The sequence below is a fragment of the Herpailurus yagouaroundi genome, unplaced genomic scaffold, assembly GCF_014898765.1.
Source record: "Herpailurus yagouaroundi ecotype Mexico unplaced genomic scaffold, PumYag 216, whole genome shotgun sequence".
Taxonomy (NCBI): Eukaryota; Metazoa; Chordata; class Mammalia; order Carnivora; family Felidae; genus Herpailurus; species Herpailurus yagouaroundi.
In genome coordinates, this window is record NW_024412447.1 from 5,824,505 (window position 1) to 5,838,238 (window position 13,734).

Consider the following 13,734-nt stretch of genomic DNA (forward strand, 5'->3'; position numbering starts at 1 on the left):
CGGGCTGAGCCTGTATCACGTGTTCGCCAGGCCTCCTGCTGGTCCTCCCCAAGCCATACGGCCGAAGACGAGGGGAGGAAAAGGGGGTGTTATAACCAGGAAAAAAGGGACCGGTAGCCGAGTAGGGGGAGACCACAGACCTCACCCCCAGAGACCCATTGGGTCGTTTGAGAATCAAGGACAGTCAGCTGCGGAGTGTGGAGGGCAAAGCTCGGCACCTGACGGGCACCTGGGGCTCGTCTAAGCCAGCGACCCCCACGCCCCACGGGGTCCGCGGATGTGCCGCCCTAAGCCTGCCGCTTCGGTTCCCCCTTTTCGGGGCTTTCTTTTTTCTTCCGCTAGATTTTTGCATTTTTCTGAAGTCTCGGACTTCATATATATATATATATATATATATATATATATATATATATAGAAAAGAAAATGGGGGAAAAATTTTTTAAGCTGCAAGCCAGAGCTGCCTGTGCCTGCTGCCTTCCCCGACCCTCGCATCAGCTTTGCGAGAGTGTGCTCGCTCCCCAGACGGCAGAGGCAGCCATCGGGTCGGGGGCCAGGCCTCGGCGGCGGCAGGCGACGGTGATGGGGGGCAGGGGGGTGCAGCCGGCCCCATTAAGTCAGCACAACCCGCCCGGGCGTGGGCGAGCAGAGTCCTCCGACTTGGCCCTCGTCAAGGGAACCGTGCGAGCAGCCGGCTAAATTCTACGGCCTCGTGGCTCAAACACAGGCTCATCACAGGCTCTCCTAAGGTCTAGCTGGGGCTTCCTGGCATTATGCTTTCATCCGGGACACGCTTATTGAGTACTTGCTACCTGCCAGGCACCGTCCTGGGCACGGGGGACACTGCAGTGAACGGAGAAGCCCAAACCCCTGGCTTGGTGGAGCGTACATTCTAGCAGCGATAACTAATTGTAAAGGTAACGATTAGGTGAGTTGGATGGTGTGTTAGGAGATAGTAAATGCGATTTAAAACTAGATGAAGGTGATGGGGACCTGGAGAATGGGAGCGGGGTGGGGGTGGGGTCTTAAGGGGGTGGGCCAGAGTGGACCTCCTTGAAAAGGTGAAGCGCCATCAGAGATTTGGAGGAGAAGGGAAACGAGCCGCTGGATGTCCCAGAGACCAGGGTCCACCAGTGAGGACAGCCGGCGCAAAGGGCCTGGGGTCACGCGTGCCTCGTGTGTTCCAGCAGCAAGGAGACCAGGCGCAGATGGGGCTTGGGCAAAGAGGACAGAGGTTGGAAGTGGGGTCCTGCCCACCCTCGTAAGAACTTCCCTCTGTGAGGTGAGCCTTCAGAGGGTTTGGACAGAAAAGGGAGGGGAAGAGGCAGGGCCCCACCTGGTGCTTTCCCTCTGGCTGCCTGCTGAGATTAGATTGCAGGGACCGAGGTGGACTTGGGAAATGCAAATGCAGCTGAGGAGGGCGGCTGGGAACTGGGTGGGAGCAGAGCAGGGTGGATTCTGGATACATTTGGAAGGACAGATTAGGCGGGGGGTGTGAACAAGGAAAGGAAGTCAGGCAGGTCTCCAGGGATGGGACCTGAGTGTGGTGGAGTGGCTGGAGCGGCTGTTACCTAGGTGGAGACATCCTTCGGCAGGGCTCGGGCTGGTGCAGGGAGGTGCTGGGAACTCAGTTTGGGGCTGGAAGATTTCAGACACCCAAGTGAAAGTGTCAAAAAGGCGACTGTGCGTGTGGGTCTGCAGGTGTCAGAGGGATGCGTTCGGGGGTCATTGAGGGAGTGCAGCGGAGGGAGAGGTCCAAAGCCCAAGCCTTGGGGCCTGGTTAGGACTTAGGGAGTGATAGAGAAACCTGCCTGCAGGGTAGGAAGACAGTCCAGGAAGCCAGGGGGAGAAGTTCTCCCAGGGGCTTGGACTGAGCTCACAGAGCTCCAGCGGCGTCTGGAGGGGCCGAGTTTTGAGTTTTCAAGAGGAAGGGAGCCCAGGAAGGTCGTGCCGCACAGCCGAGCAGGCAGATGGGCCACTGGAGCAGGGGGTGGGGTGGGGAGAGCTTTCTTGGCTGCAGCAATGCCGGCACCTCCCTGCGTCTACACCGCGGGAGTAGAAAGAAAGGGCGCATTCCTGATGCAAGTCGTGCCTTCACCGCTCACATCCCCGGGGGCTTTTACCAAATTCAGAAGGAATCCAGGCGGCCCACAAGCTACCAACGGCCACCCCCAGACAGATGTCACCACTTTCCCGCCCGTGACTCCTTCAGGCTGATGCAGGGCCTGGCAACCCGTTCCTGCCCCCTCCCTCCCTCCCCCTCCCTGGCTGAATAAGTTAGGCACTATTCTAAGTTCAAACTAAATAAAGCAGTTTAGAGTGACTAATTCTTTGTGAAATGTATGCTCCCCAACGTCTTTGCTGCTACCAATGCCGGGCACCATTTATCACCCTGATTTCAGCTGTGTGGATTCTGGAAGGAGCTCCCAGGCTGAGGTGGCCTCATTTCCAGCAGCAGGGCAAACGCACCTGAGTCCCCCACCCCTTCGTCTTCCTCCCCACCGGGGGCAGGGCTGCAGGAGCCACTCTGGGGTCTGCAGTAAATAGGGGCGGGTTTGTAAGAGATGCCATCACCCATGTGGCCATTCGCAAGGCCACCTCAGGACTTCACAGTTGGAGAGGATGGAAGGAAGGTGCTGGGCTAGGCTGGGCCAGAGACCGTTTCTTAGAGAAGATGTGACACAAGCAGGACCCCGAGGGCCAGGGGCTTCGGAAAGGTGACGGGAAGCTCTGGGGGCACCTGCTGAAGGGCTTGGAGTGAGCAAACACGTGGAGGAGGGTCTAGAAGAACATGAGTGGAGCATGGAGGGGAGGGAAGGCCCTTCCTCCCCCAGGCCCCATCCTTGCCTGTTCAAACCTGCCCCTGATCCTCAGGCAGAGCCCTCTCTCCCCGCTCTGGACTCCCAGCCCCTCAACCTTCCCTGACCCCAGCCCAGTGGGGTCATCTGTGTCCAGACTGGCCTTCCCCTAGACTGGACACTCCTTGCTGTGTTGAAGTCTAGGAGGAGGGGCATCCGAGAGAGAGCGGGAGCAGCCAGTGCAAAGGCCCTGAGGTCCAGCATGCCTCCATGTGCGCAAACAGCAAGGAGACCAGTAGCCAGAGAAGTAGCATCCCAGGTCTGGTCCATAGGCTGGCGCAGGGTAGGAGCCTTCAGGATGACAGGTGAATGAATGGAGGGAGGGGAGGATGGAGAGATACGCGCGTGTCCGGTGGACAGCCTCCATCCGGGTTTTACCGCAGTTACGTTATGCTCTGGTCCTGAAACGTGCCTGTTTCGGTGTGCCGTGAGCGTGGGGGTGGTTGCGGAGTCCCGTCTTCGTCTTGCTGGGACCATGCAAAGCCGTCGGGAGCTGGATATCAGGACCCCGATGATGAACCCAGGCTGGTGGCACCTGTCTGCCTGGAACACAGGCACCCCTCATGCCCATTGTGGGAGCCTCACTCTTCTGTGTAAGATGCGGGGCTGGCTGAGGTGTCTGGAGTGGAGACAGGAAGAGAGGCCTCGGACAACCTAGCTCTTGTAAACAGCGCTGTGGGCCGGAGTGGGTTTCCTTCTAGATGCAACTGGGGATGGCAGGAACCTCCCTGGAGACCCCAGAAAATTCTGAGTCACCTTAGGGAAGGCACTAGAAGCAGGGACAGGGGCCTGGGAGCCCTGAAATCCTCGGCATCTGGCTCCGAGTTGGAGCAAAAAGCCGAACGTGGACCCTCCTCCATCCTGTCAGAGGAGTGAGGGCTGCAGGTGTGGACCCTGGAGGCTTCCACTCAACTGATGTTTGGTGCTGCTTTTTTTTCCTCCAGAAGGAGTCAAGTCCAGGGGCCAACTCAGAGGGGAGGCCTTGACTCCTGAGGGATCATCTTAGTAAACAAACATGTATGTACTAGGTACACCTCACGGGTCTGATCGTTACTTCTCATAACCTTGGAGGCAGCAACCCAGTTCCATCTTAAAAGTGGGAAAGAGGCCCAGAGAGGTTGTGTGACTAGCCAAAGGTCACAGAGCACATGAGTGACTGAGTTGGGATCCAAACCAAGATTATCTGGCTCCCAGGGGACTCTACTGACCCACTGCTTGATATCAGTCTGAATCCTGGTCTCAAGGAATGGAGGTTTTGAGGTTGGAGAAAGCATTCGATTTTCACCTTGAAGGAATGATTCTCCCATCCCCAGAGTTCAAAGGGGCCTCGGTTATTCTTTCTACTGTCAGATTTCCCAGAAAATCAAAGGCACTAAATTTATTGTGTTTAACACGACTTCTCAAGCATCCCAATAATGGCTCTGATTTATAGCCAACGCGTTGTTTTAACCACATTACAAATGATAAAAATCAGTCCTGCAAATACACCTCAAGAGAAACTGTATTAAAGGAAGAAAAGAAGCCGTGAGATTAGATGTTGCATTAAAAGATAGAGTGATGGATTAAGGCCCAAAGTGTAAATTTAGTGAGACTCGCCAGAAAAAGTTGGAGGGGCAGTAAATCCAAAGTGACAATCTCTGTGCGGTGTACCAATATTTGTCACTTTTATTATAGTTTGTTCAGAAGTTGTAGATGGGTCATTATTATTTTTTTTTTTTAAAGCACAACAAAGTTCAATAAAGCTTAGAAATGAAAGCTGCTTTTGCTTCAGATACAGCCTAAAACCTCAAATCCAACCCACTGTGTCTGATCACAGAGTATTACATAATGGAAGTTTCTTCCTGTGATGTCCAGAAAACATTCCAAACCCAGAAAATGTGGGGAAGGCTCTTGGAGGATCCCAGGTCATACCCGGAAGGCAGGGAAAGACAGTGCCCACATCTAGAAAGTGGCAGAACCCCACCCCCACCCATGCCCTCATTAACGGCAATAACAATGACAATATCAGAGGGTCTGACGTTTCTCCCTGTCACTCATTCAAGGGGCTTCTGAGAGCCATCTCTTTGTCCTTTCTGGTCCAAGCTGACCCATCCATCAACCAAAGTGGGTATGATCAGTCCTTGTAGCACCAGGTGGCTTTGTAGGCACCTCTCTTCTAGCCGCTCCCTCTGCCTGTTGTGACTTCTTTCACCTACTTCGCTTCGTTCCCTACCTCCTCTTTAGAAGCCCCCACTGTCTCGGGGCACCTGGGTGGCTCGGTGGGATAAGCGTCCGACTCTTGGTTTCGGCTCAGGTTGTGATCGCATGGGTGGTGGGTTCAAGCCCCACATTGGGCTCTGTGCTCATGGTGTAGGGCCTGATTGGGCTTCTCTCTCTCTGCCCCTCCCCACTTGCGCTGTCTCTGTCTCTCGCAAAATAACATAAATAAACTTTAAAAAAAGAAACCCCACTGTCTCAACGAGGTCTACTCTGAGCACTGTCTTTTAAATGCTCTGTTTATTGAGGTGTGATCTGCAGGCATTGAAAGGCATAGAGCTTAAGTGTGTAATTCAATGAGTTTTGACAAATACATCCAGGTAAACACCACCCAATCCTAGATATGGAACAATGACCATCATCCTTCTTTAAAACTTCAAATTATTTCCCCTTCTCCATCCCCCGCTGCTTGATATTTTTCTTTGCCCATGATACTCATCACCTTCTAATTCGCTTACTGATTTTTATGTGTGTTTATTTACTTATCCATTCTATTTTTTACCCATTTACAATATTACTGCGTATGGTCTTTTTCACCAAAATAATGTAAGCACCACAAGGGCGGAAATGGTTCTCTCTCTTGTTCACAGATCCCAAGAGCCTAGAATAGGGCCTGGGACATAGTAGGTGCTCAGTAAATATATTTGGAATGAATGAATGAATCCCCACTTCATAGATGAGGACAGTGAGTAAATTGCTGAAGAGAACACCATGAGTTGGTAAAGGAGTAAGAAAGTGAACTCAGGTGGTCTGGCTCCATGGTACCATGGGTGGTCAGTGTCTCATGACGCCTCTCAAGAATAAGAAGATCCACCAGGTTAAGCTCACCCAATAGTCCACCCAATAGGCCCAATAGTCCTGCCTTTCCCAAGGCTTCCAGTCACCATCTTGCTTCAGCCTGCACTCATGAGTCTCTTGTTCTTTGTGACCAGCTCATCGGGCAAAACAGAACATCCACTGATGGTAGAGACTGGCCTGTGTGCACTCGTGCTCTGGACTGTGAGCTCATCAACTGTGGGGCCATGTTTGGGTCACACTGAGGTCCATGTGCCCACATAGTGACCTCCCAAGGCATAGACCAAAAATTCCTGTTGAAAATAGGTGGATAGATAAATGGATGGGTAGATGGATGGATAGATGGATGGGTGGATGGATGGACAACTGAATAAGTAACGACATAAATACATAACTGTACTTCCCAGAAAATCTTCTGGAATCACAGAGTATATCACCAAGAATGGAGACATATTAAGACAGTGAAGGTTAGGTGGAGACAGACTTGAAAAGCAGCTGGCATTTGTTTTGGGGAGATCTGCTGTCCAGATACCAAGGCCCTCATTCCACCCAAAGGCTGATTTGCTTGGATGGAGTGAAGTGAAAATACAGAAGCAATTGGATAGGACAAATGCACACTACAGTGTGGACAACCTCCAGACCTCATGGCTTTCCCACTCAATTTAAAGATGAGTTTATAATCTGGAGGAATCTCAAGCATGATTAGGAAAAGGATTATTTGGGGATAAGAGACAACCTCCTAGTCCCAGCCCCAATGCCTTACTCATACATGTCATGTAGGTAGCTTCCCACTCTGCCTTCTATTTTAGGGGAACTCTGATCACCTCCAAATCCTTCCCCCGAGCCCTGTCCTCCCAGTAGACTCAGAGGAAACTGTTTCCCCTAAGGGTGTAACTTTGAGTATGTTTCTGTTCCCCAGAATTCAAGCTTCTGTCAGTTCTGTCGAAAGAGGTTCTTTGTTGTCATATTTTTAAAGAACTCTAGAATTGCTCTACCAAAGTTTCCCCCAAAGAGCCCGAGACCCAGACCTGCTTATCAGATGTTATTAGGACCTAGCAGAATCCTGTGGACATGGGAGGGGAGAGGAGACAGACTTGGAGATCTAGCCAAAAAGCCATTCCTTCTCTTTCTTTCCTTCCCCTATAGATTGGCACATGGCCAGTGTGAGGACAGTCACGTGGGGGTTCCCCCATGGACCATACCCCCAGCATTCACACTTTTGTATGGTTTTCTCCCACTCTGGGCTTGGCCATGTGACCTGCTATTGCCAACGGGATGTAAGGGAGCTTGACACAAGCAGAGTCCTGAATGGGCACATGCAGATTAGGGCTTGTGCTCTTGGAAGATTCCCTCTTAAAACTCTAACACCCTGCTGGGGAGACCATGCTGGGGTGAGAGATGTGCTCAGCCAACCCTCAGCTGTTCCAGCCATCCCAGCCAAAGTGCCAGACATATGGGTGAAGCCATCTGGAAATTCTCAACCCCAACTGAGCCCCCAAGTGACCGCAGCTACACAAGGAACACCAGATGAGACCAGCAGAAGAAACTTCCAGCTGAGCCCAGTCCAGTTAACAGAATAAATACATGGTTGTCGTTTTTAAGCCATCAGCTTGTAGAGTGGTTTGTTATACAGTGTGGTGGATTAAAATATGTCCATAAGTTTTTTGTTACTCCCCCCCCCCCACCGCCCCGCCACCAAAAGGAGCCTAATTCTCCTCTCCATGTGTGTGGACTGGACTTGGTGACTCACTTCTAACAAATAGCATTAGGAAGTTCTTGTGTGTGACTTCCAAAACTAAGTGATTAAAGGCATTGCTGCCTCCTTCCCCGCCCCCTTCTCCCCCTCTGTCTCTCAGACAACTGACTTTGAGGAAAGCTAGCCACCATGTCATGAAGACACTCAAGCAGCTCTAGGGAGTGGTCCACACGTGAGGAACTGAGGCCTCCTGCCAAGGGCCATGTTGAGTGCGCCATCTTGGAAGCAGATCCTCCAGTCCCAGTTGAGCTTTCAGAAGACGGCAGACCCCACCAACATCTTGACTGCAACCCACAAGAGACCCTGAGCCAAAACCATTCATCTAAGCCACTCCAGGATTCCCGGCTCTTGGAAATCGAGTGAGATAATAAATGTTCATTATGTTGAGCTGGTAAGTTTTGGGGTGATTTGTTATGCAGCAGTAGATAATTAACACACCCAGCAAGAGATAACTGAAATAGCTGGTGTGCTCTGGTACCATGCCAGAGGTTGTCAACGTTCTAGACTGTGACATGGCATATGGCCTCTCCTCCAAGCTTCCTGAGTGTTGCTTGTCCTGGCTACTCCCCTGGAACCCCCAAACCTTCTCTTGATTTCCCAGTTATAAGGGGGTCATCTCTGGCCTGGCAGGGGTCCTACAGAACCCTGGAGCCTGCTCTGGCATATGGCCATGTCTATCCACAGACACCAAAGCCCAATTCATGGTGATGTCAACTATTTTGATGCCCCTTCACTCACTCATTTTGGGGTTAGCAGAGAGTCATCATGGCTGTCTTCATCATGGCTGTCTTCACAAGGGAGACCTGTGGTGTCTCCCTCCCTAACCTGCCTCTCAGAGGGAACAGCCGACAGGGTGATTTGGGGGAGGATGTTTTCCCAGGACGACTCCCTAAGGAACAGGGTCTCTTGTGCAAGAACCAGAAGGCTGTTTGACTCCCACCTCTTCTGGAGCCCCTCACCCTGCCTTATACAAGCAAAAAACATCTTGCAGACAAATGCATGTACATCTCTCTGCTTTCCATCCCTCCCTTTGATGGATTTTCCTATCAGTAGAGGGATGCCATCAGAGCATCACAGAATGAAGCTCTTATGTAAATCTGCCCCTTAGGACTCCCCCTCCCATAATCAGGCATTTTCATACATTGCTGGTAGGAGTACAAAATGGTACAACCCTCCCATGGAGGGAAATCTGATCATAGCTAACAAAACTTCATGCATTTTCCCCCAACCCAGCAATCCCAGTTTCTGGAATCGACCCTGAAGATACACTTCCAATGATACTACACAGATATACTGGTAAGTGATGACAGCATTATCTGTAATAAACACTCATACATCAGAGAGTGGCTGAAAAGCCTGTGGTACATTCGCATAATGGATACTATGCACTTGTTGGAAAAAATGAAGATCTCTGTATCTTGATATGGAGTGGTTTCCAGGATACACTGCTGAGTGGAAAAAGCAAAGTATAAAAAGTATTTACTGTGTGGCTGTTGTTTGCATAAGGAAATATATATATATATATATTAATCAGCTCTATATATTGACTAATATCGGCTAATTTTTGCAAACAGAAACATCAGACAGTAACCTCAAAATTAATGGAATTGGCTACCCCAAGGGGGCTGGGGTACTTCTCTGACTATACCTTTTTTATACAGTTTTCACTTTGGTATCCAAAATGAACTCAACAAGGTTGGAGGGAAATGCCCCAAATGATTAAGAACATAAAAACAACAACCACAACAACAAACCAACAAAAAACGAACCATACTATATATGAAACTGATGACATAACCATATAGAGAATTTTTTACAAAAAATAGTTAATCCAGGAGCACCTGGGTGACTCAGTTGGTCAAGCATCCAAGCCTTGATTTTGGTTCGGGTCATGATCTCACGGTTCTTGGGATCGAGACTTGCATTGGGCTCTGCACTGAGTGTGGAGACTGCTTGAGATTCTCTCTCTCTCTCTCTCTCTCTCTCTCTCTCTCTCTCTCTCTCTCCCCCTCTGCTCCTCTCCCCCACTCATGTTCTCTCTCTCTCTCTCTCTCTCTCTCTCAAAATTAAAAAAAATTAAAAAAATAAATAAAAATAGTTAACCCAAAGTTAAAAAAAATTTTTTAATGTTTATTTTTTTTTTTGTAAAAATTTTTTTTCAACGTTTATTTATTTTTGGGACAGAGAGACAGAGCATGAACGGGGGAGGGGCAGAGAGAGAGGGAGACACAGAATCGGAAACAGGCTCCAGGCTCTGAGCCATCAGCCCAGAGCCCGATGCGGGGCTCGAACTCACGGACCGTGAGATTGTGACCTGGCTGAAGTCGGACGCTTAACCGACTGCGCCACCCAGGCACCCCAATGTTTATTTATTTTTGAGAGAGGGAGAGAGAGAGACAGAGCATGAGTAGGTGAGGGACAGAGAGAGAGGAAGACCCAGAACCCGAAGCAGGCTCCAGGCTCTGAGCTGTCAACACAGAGCCCAACGTGGGGCTTGAACCCACGAACCTCGTGATCATGACCTGAGCCAAAGTCAGATGCTTAACCAACTGAGCCACCCAGGCGCCCCTCACCCAAATTTTTTTAAAATCCCCTCAAGCTTTCTTAGTTGGCAAGTCTCAGCCACAATAGGTGTTCAATAAATGCTTTCTGAAGTGAGTGAGTGAATGAATGAGTGGATGGGTGGATGGATAGGTCAAGGACAAAGGCAGGGAGCTGGGTGTTTTATTTTCCCCTTAGCCCAGATGTCTCTGGGCCGGTCACAATTTATGTAATGTAAAGTCTTCGTATTGCAAAAATGAGCCGCAGGCTGTTTCCATGGCCCTCTATGACATCTCATGCTCCCCAACACGATTCTGAAATCCCACTCTTGCTGGCTTCCTCCCATTCCTGGTCCTGCCCACCCCCCACTTCCTTACCAATCTCCCTGGGGAGATGCTTCTTCATAAAACGATTGCTATTTCATTTGTTTGCTGGGACTGCCATAACCAAGAACCACAACTTAGGCAGCTTAGCAGAAACGTATTGTCTCTAGGTCCTGGAGGCCTGGGGGGTCCAAGATCAAGGTGTTGGCAAGGTTGGCCCCTTCTTTGGGATCTCCTTGGTTTGTAGATGGCTGTCTTCTTCCTGTCTCACATTGTCCTCCCTCTGTATGCATCTCTGTGTCCAAATTTCCCCTTTTATAAGGATGCCGGTCGTATTGGATTAGAGCCCACCCTGATGATGTCATCTTAACTTGATCATCTGCAAACAGCCTATTTCCAAATAAGGTCACAATCACAGGTACTGGAGGTTAGGACTTAAATACCTTCTGGAAGGATATAATTTAACTCATAACACTTGCAGATGACCGTGACCTGGACAAAGGCATTGCTGGTAACCAGCAGGACTACTATACGGATTAATTATTAATACATATAAAACATCAACAACAGTGGGGGGGGGACGTAGCAAGTACATGACTGTTTATGACAATGACAATGAGGATGATTACATACTGAGACATGGCCTCCACTCTCACGCATACTCTAAGGGCTCACCAAAGAGCAGATGACACCCCAGTGAGCCACCTGCCAGTCATTTTCTGTCCTACCCTCAATGACTGGCCGCTTGACAGGTTCACCAGGCCCGTGGCCCAAAGTGACAGGTCTGGTTCTGTGTGTTCAGGCTCAGAGGAAGCCCAAACCACTTATAGAAAAATGTGAATCCGAGAAGGAAAACTAATACCGGAGGGACCAGGGCTATCTCACATTCCCAATGCCAGTCGCCTTGACACTCTGTTGTAGATGTGATCAGAAAAGTTTCAGCTCTCCAGAGTCTCCCCAAATGTTCATAACTGTACACAGGATTTGGCATCAAGAAGATGCCCGAAGAGCAGGCGGGTTTGTGCTGCGTTGGCAGACATCAGGGTCCTAAGGATCAGAAAGGCCAGCACTGCCCACCGGCCCATGCGGCCGGGAGGTCTGCCTAGGACAGCCTAGGAGGAGGGCTGGGGAGGAGAGGCCCCTTTCTGGCCCCCGTATCACATAGACCTGCGGCCACCTTTGCAGGGAACTCAGGCTGGTGTCTGTCCGGCTCTGCCCCGGGGTGTTGCCCTGGCTCCACAGTTCCCTCAGGGTTGGAGAGCCTAGACCGCCCCTCCTCTTTCCCCTCGTCAAATACTAAGCAATTATGTCAAAAGGATGCTGAAACAGGAGACCGCCCTGGCGGGGGCTGGGAGGTGGGGGTTGGGGGGGTGGGGGTGGGAGGCGGGGCCACAGCTCTTGGCTTAGTTCAAGGCACAGGGTCCCATGTGCTGCCAGATGACAGAATGCATTTGTGCATGAAAAGAGAAGCCTCAGAACAAAAGACAGAGAACAACACATGCCCCGCTCTTGGCCTTGGTGATGCTTGACATTTCTGGGAAATGAATTTAGCGCAAAAACCAACAATTCAAAACCTTGTGCCAAGTAGCTGATGCGAATAGAACCAGTGGGGGAAGGAATAACGTGAAGATGAAGCAGGTCCCAAAATAGCTGTCGTTTGCTGCTGCGTCCACACGGGCGGAGGGAGGCAGGCTGTCAAGGGAGCTGTGTATGAAAGCAGGAAAAGAGGTGGGAGTGAGGGCCCGGCTATTGAGGGAAAGAGTGTACGTGTATGGGTGGTGGGGCTTGGCGGGGGGCGGGGGGGGGCGGATATTCTGCTTTATTCAGATTCTTGGTCTATAAACTCCCATCAAACCGTCCAAACCCAAATTCCAATTCCCGCGAGGGCCTGGCCACTTACCAAGCCGTGGCCGTCGTGTCCCAAGGCCCTTCCTACTCAACATGTCCCAGAAGGACTTATTCTCTCATTGCCCGCCCCCAACACACCCCAAACTCGCTCCTTCCCACCGCCCCCCATCTCAGGGCGAAGGGGGGTTGTCTTCCCCTCGCCTTCACCCCATCCAAACTGCCTCTGTATCTTCCATGTAGAGACGGCCTTGGGCCGTGTGAATGGGCACAGGCTTGAGAGCCAGACTGCCAGTGTTCTGGGTTCAAATCCCACTCTCCCACTTACTAGCTACGTGACCTTGAGCAAGTTTGTTTCAGGGTCCCCTTCCGTAAAATCGTAATGACAACAGTACCTGTTTTCTATGGCAGGTAGGAGATCTCAATGACTTAGAACTTGTAACAGGACAGAGCTGTCCACATTAAATACTCAAGAATGTTGACTCTTATTATCTCTGTCATTAGTGTATCCTTGCTCTCAAATATGCCCCATTTCCCTGTCCCCACCGTCCCTTCCTGAAATCTTCTCTGCCCTCTCAATCTTCTTCCCACCTCCCCCTGCCACTAGGGCATCCAGGGTGATGGTCAGCCAAGAGGGCTGGCTCCTGGGCAGGGCCAACGCTATTCCTCATCTCAGAGGTTGAAGGGACAGCCCTGTCCCTCCCCTTAAGACCACTCCCGTCCTTCCTGGCCCCTAGCTACTCTTACCTTGGAGGCTGTAGTGTGTTGAATAGCATGTTCTCCAAAATTCACATCCACCCAGAACCTCAGATCGTGTGATCTTATTTGAAAATAGGGTCTTTGCAGATGTCATTGAGTTCATTTGAGGTCATGCTAGATTAGGGTGGGTCCTGAATCCGATGGCTGGTGTCCTTATAAGAAGAGGACATGACACAGAAAAAGGTACACCCAGAGAAGGCGGCCGTGCAAAGACACAGACAGAGACCAATCAGAGTGAAACAGCCAACACAAACATACCAAGGATGGCGGGAAACCACCAGAAGCTGGAAGAGGCAAGCGGGGAGACCCCCTAGAGACTGGAGGGAGCGTGGCCCTCCCAACACCTTGATTTTGGAACACTGACCTCTGGAAGTGTGGGAGAATACGTTTCCATTGTTTTACGCCATCTGGTTTGTGGTAACTGGTTACGGTGGCCTCGGGAAACAGCACCTACGTGTCCCCGTGCTCCTCATTCAGTACCCCTGACAAGCAGCCACCTGGGAGTCAACCTGCATCCCTGCTGACCAGCAGCCAGGATGTGACATTTTGTAGGTGTGTTTTATTTTATTTTATTTTATTTTATTTTATTTTATTTTATTTTATT

The 13,734-nt window shown here is 50.6% G+C and overlaps 1 long non-coding RNA gene and 1 other non-coding gene across 2 annotated transcripts in view; one reads left to right on the forward strand and one right to left on the reverse strand.

The window, feature by feature from the left end:
• Positions 1-412: 412 nt before the first annotated feature.
• The window catches only part of LOC121017840 (uncharacterized), a 15,402-nt gene continuing 2,080 nt past the window's right edge, over positions 413-13,734 (forward strand). The window contains exons 1-3 of the long non-coding RNA XR_005784914.1: positions 413-925; positions 7,763-8,053; positions 8,896-8,958. This is a non-coding gene — a long non-coding RNA (uncharacterized LOC121017840). The remainder of the gene's footprint in view (positions 926-7,762; positions 8,054-8,895; positions 8,959-13,734) is intronic.
• TRNAQ-UUG (transfer RNA glutamine (anticodon UUG)) lies at positions 10,142-10,226 on the reverse strand. Its single transcript has one exon. It is a non-coding gene; the product is annotated as a tRNA-Gln (tRNA).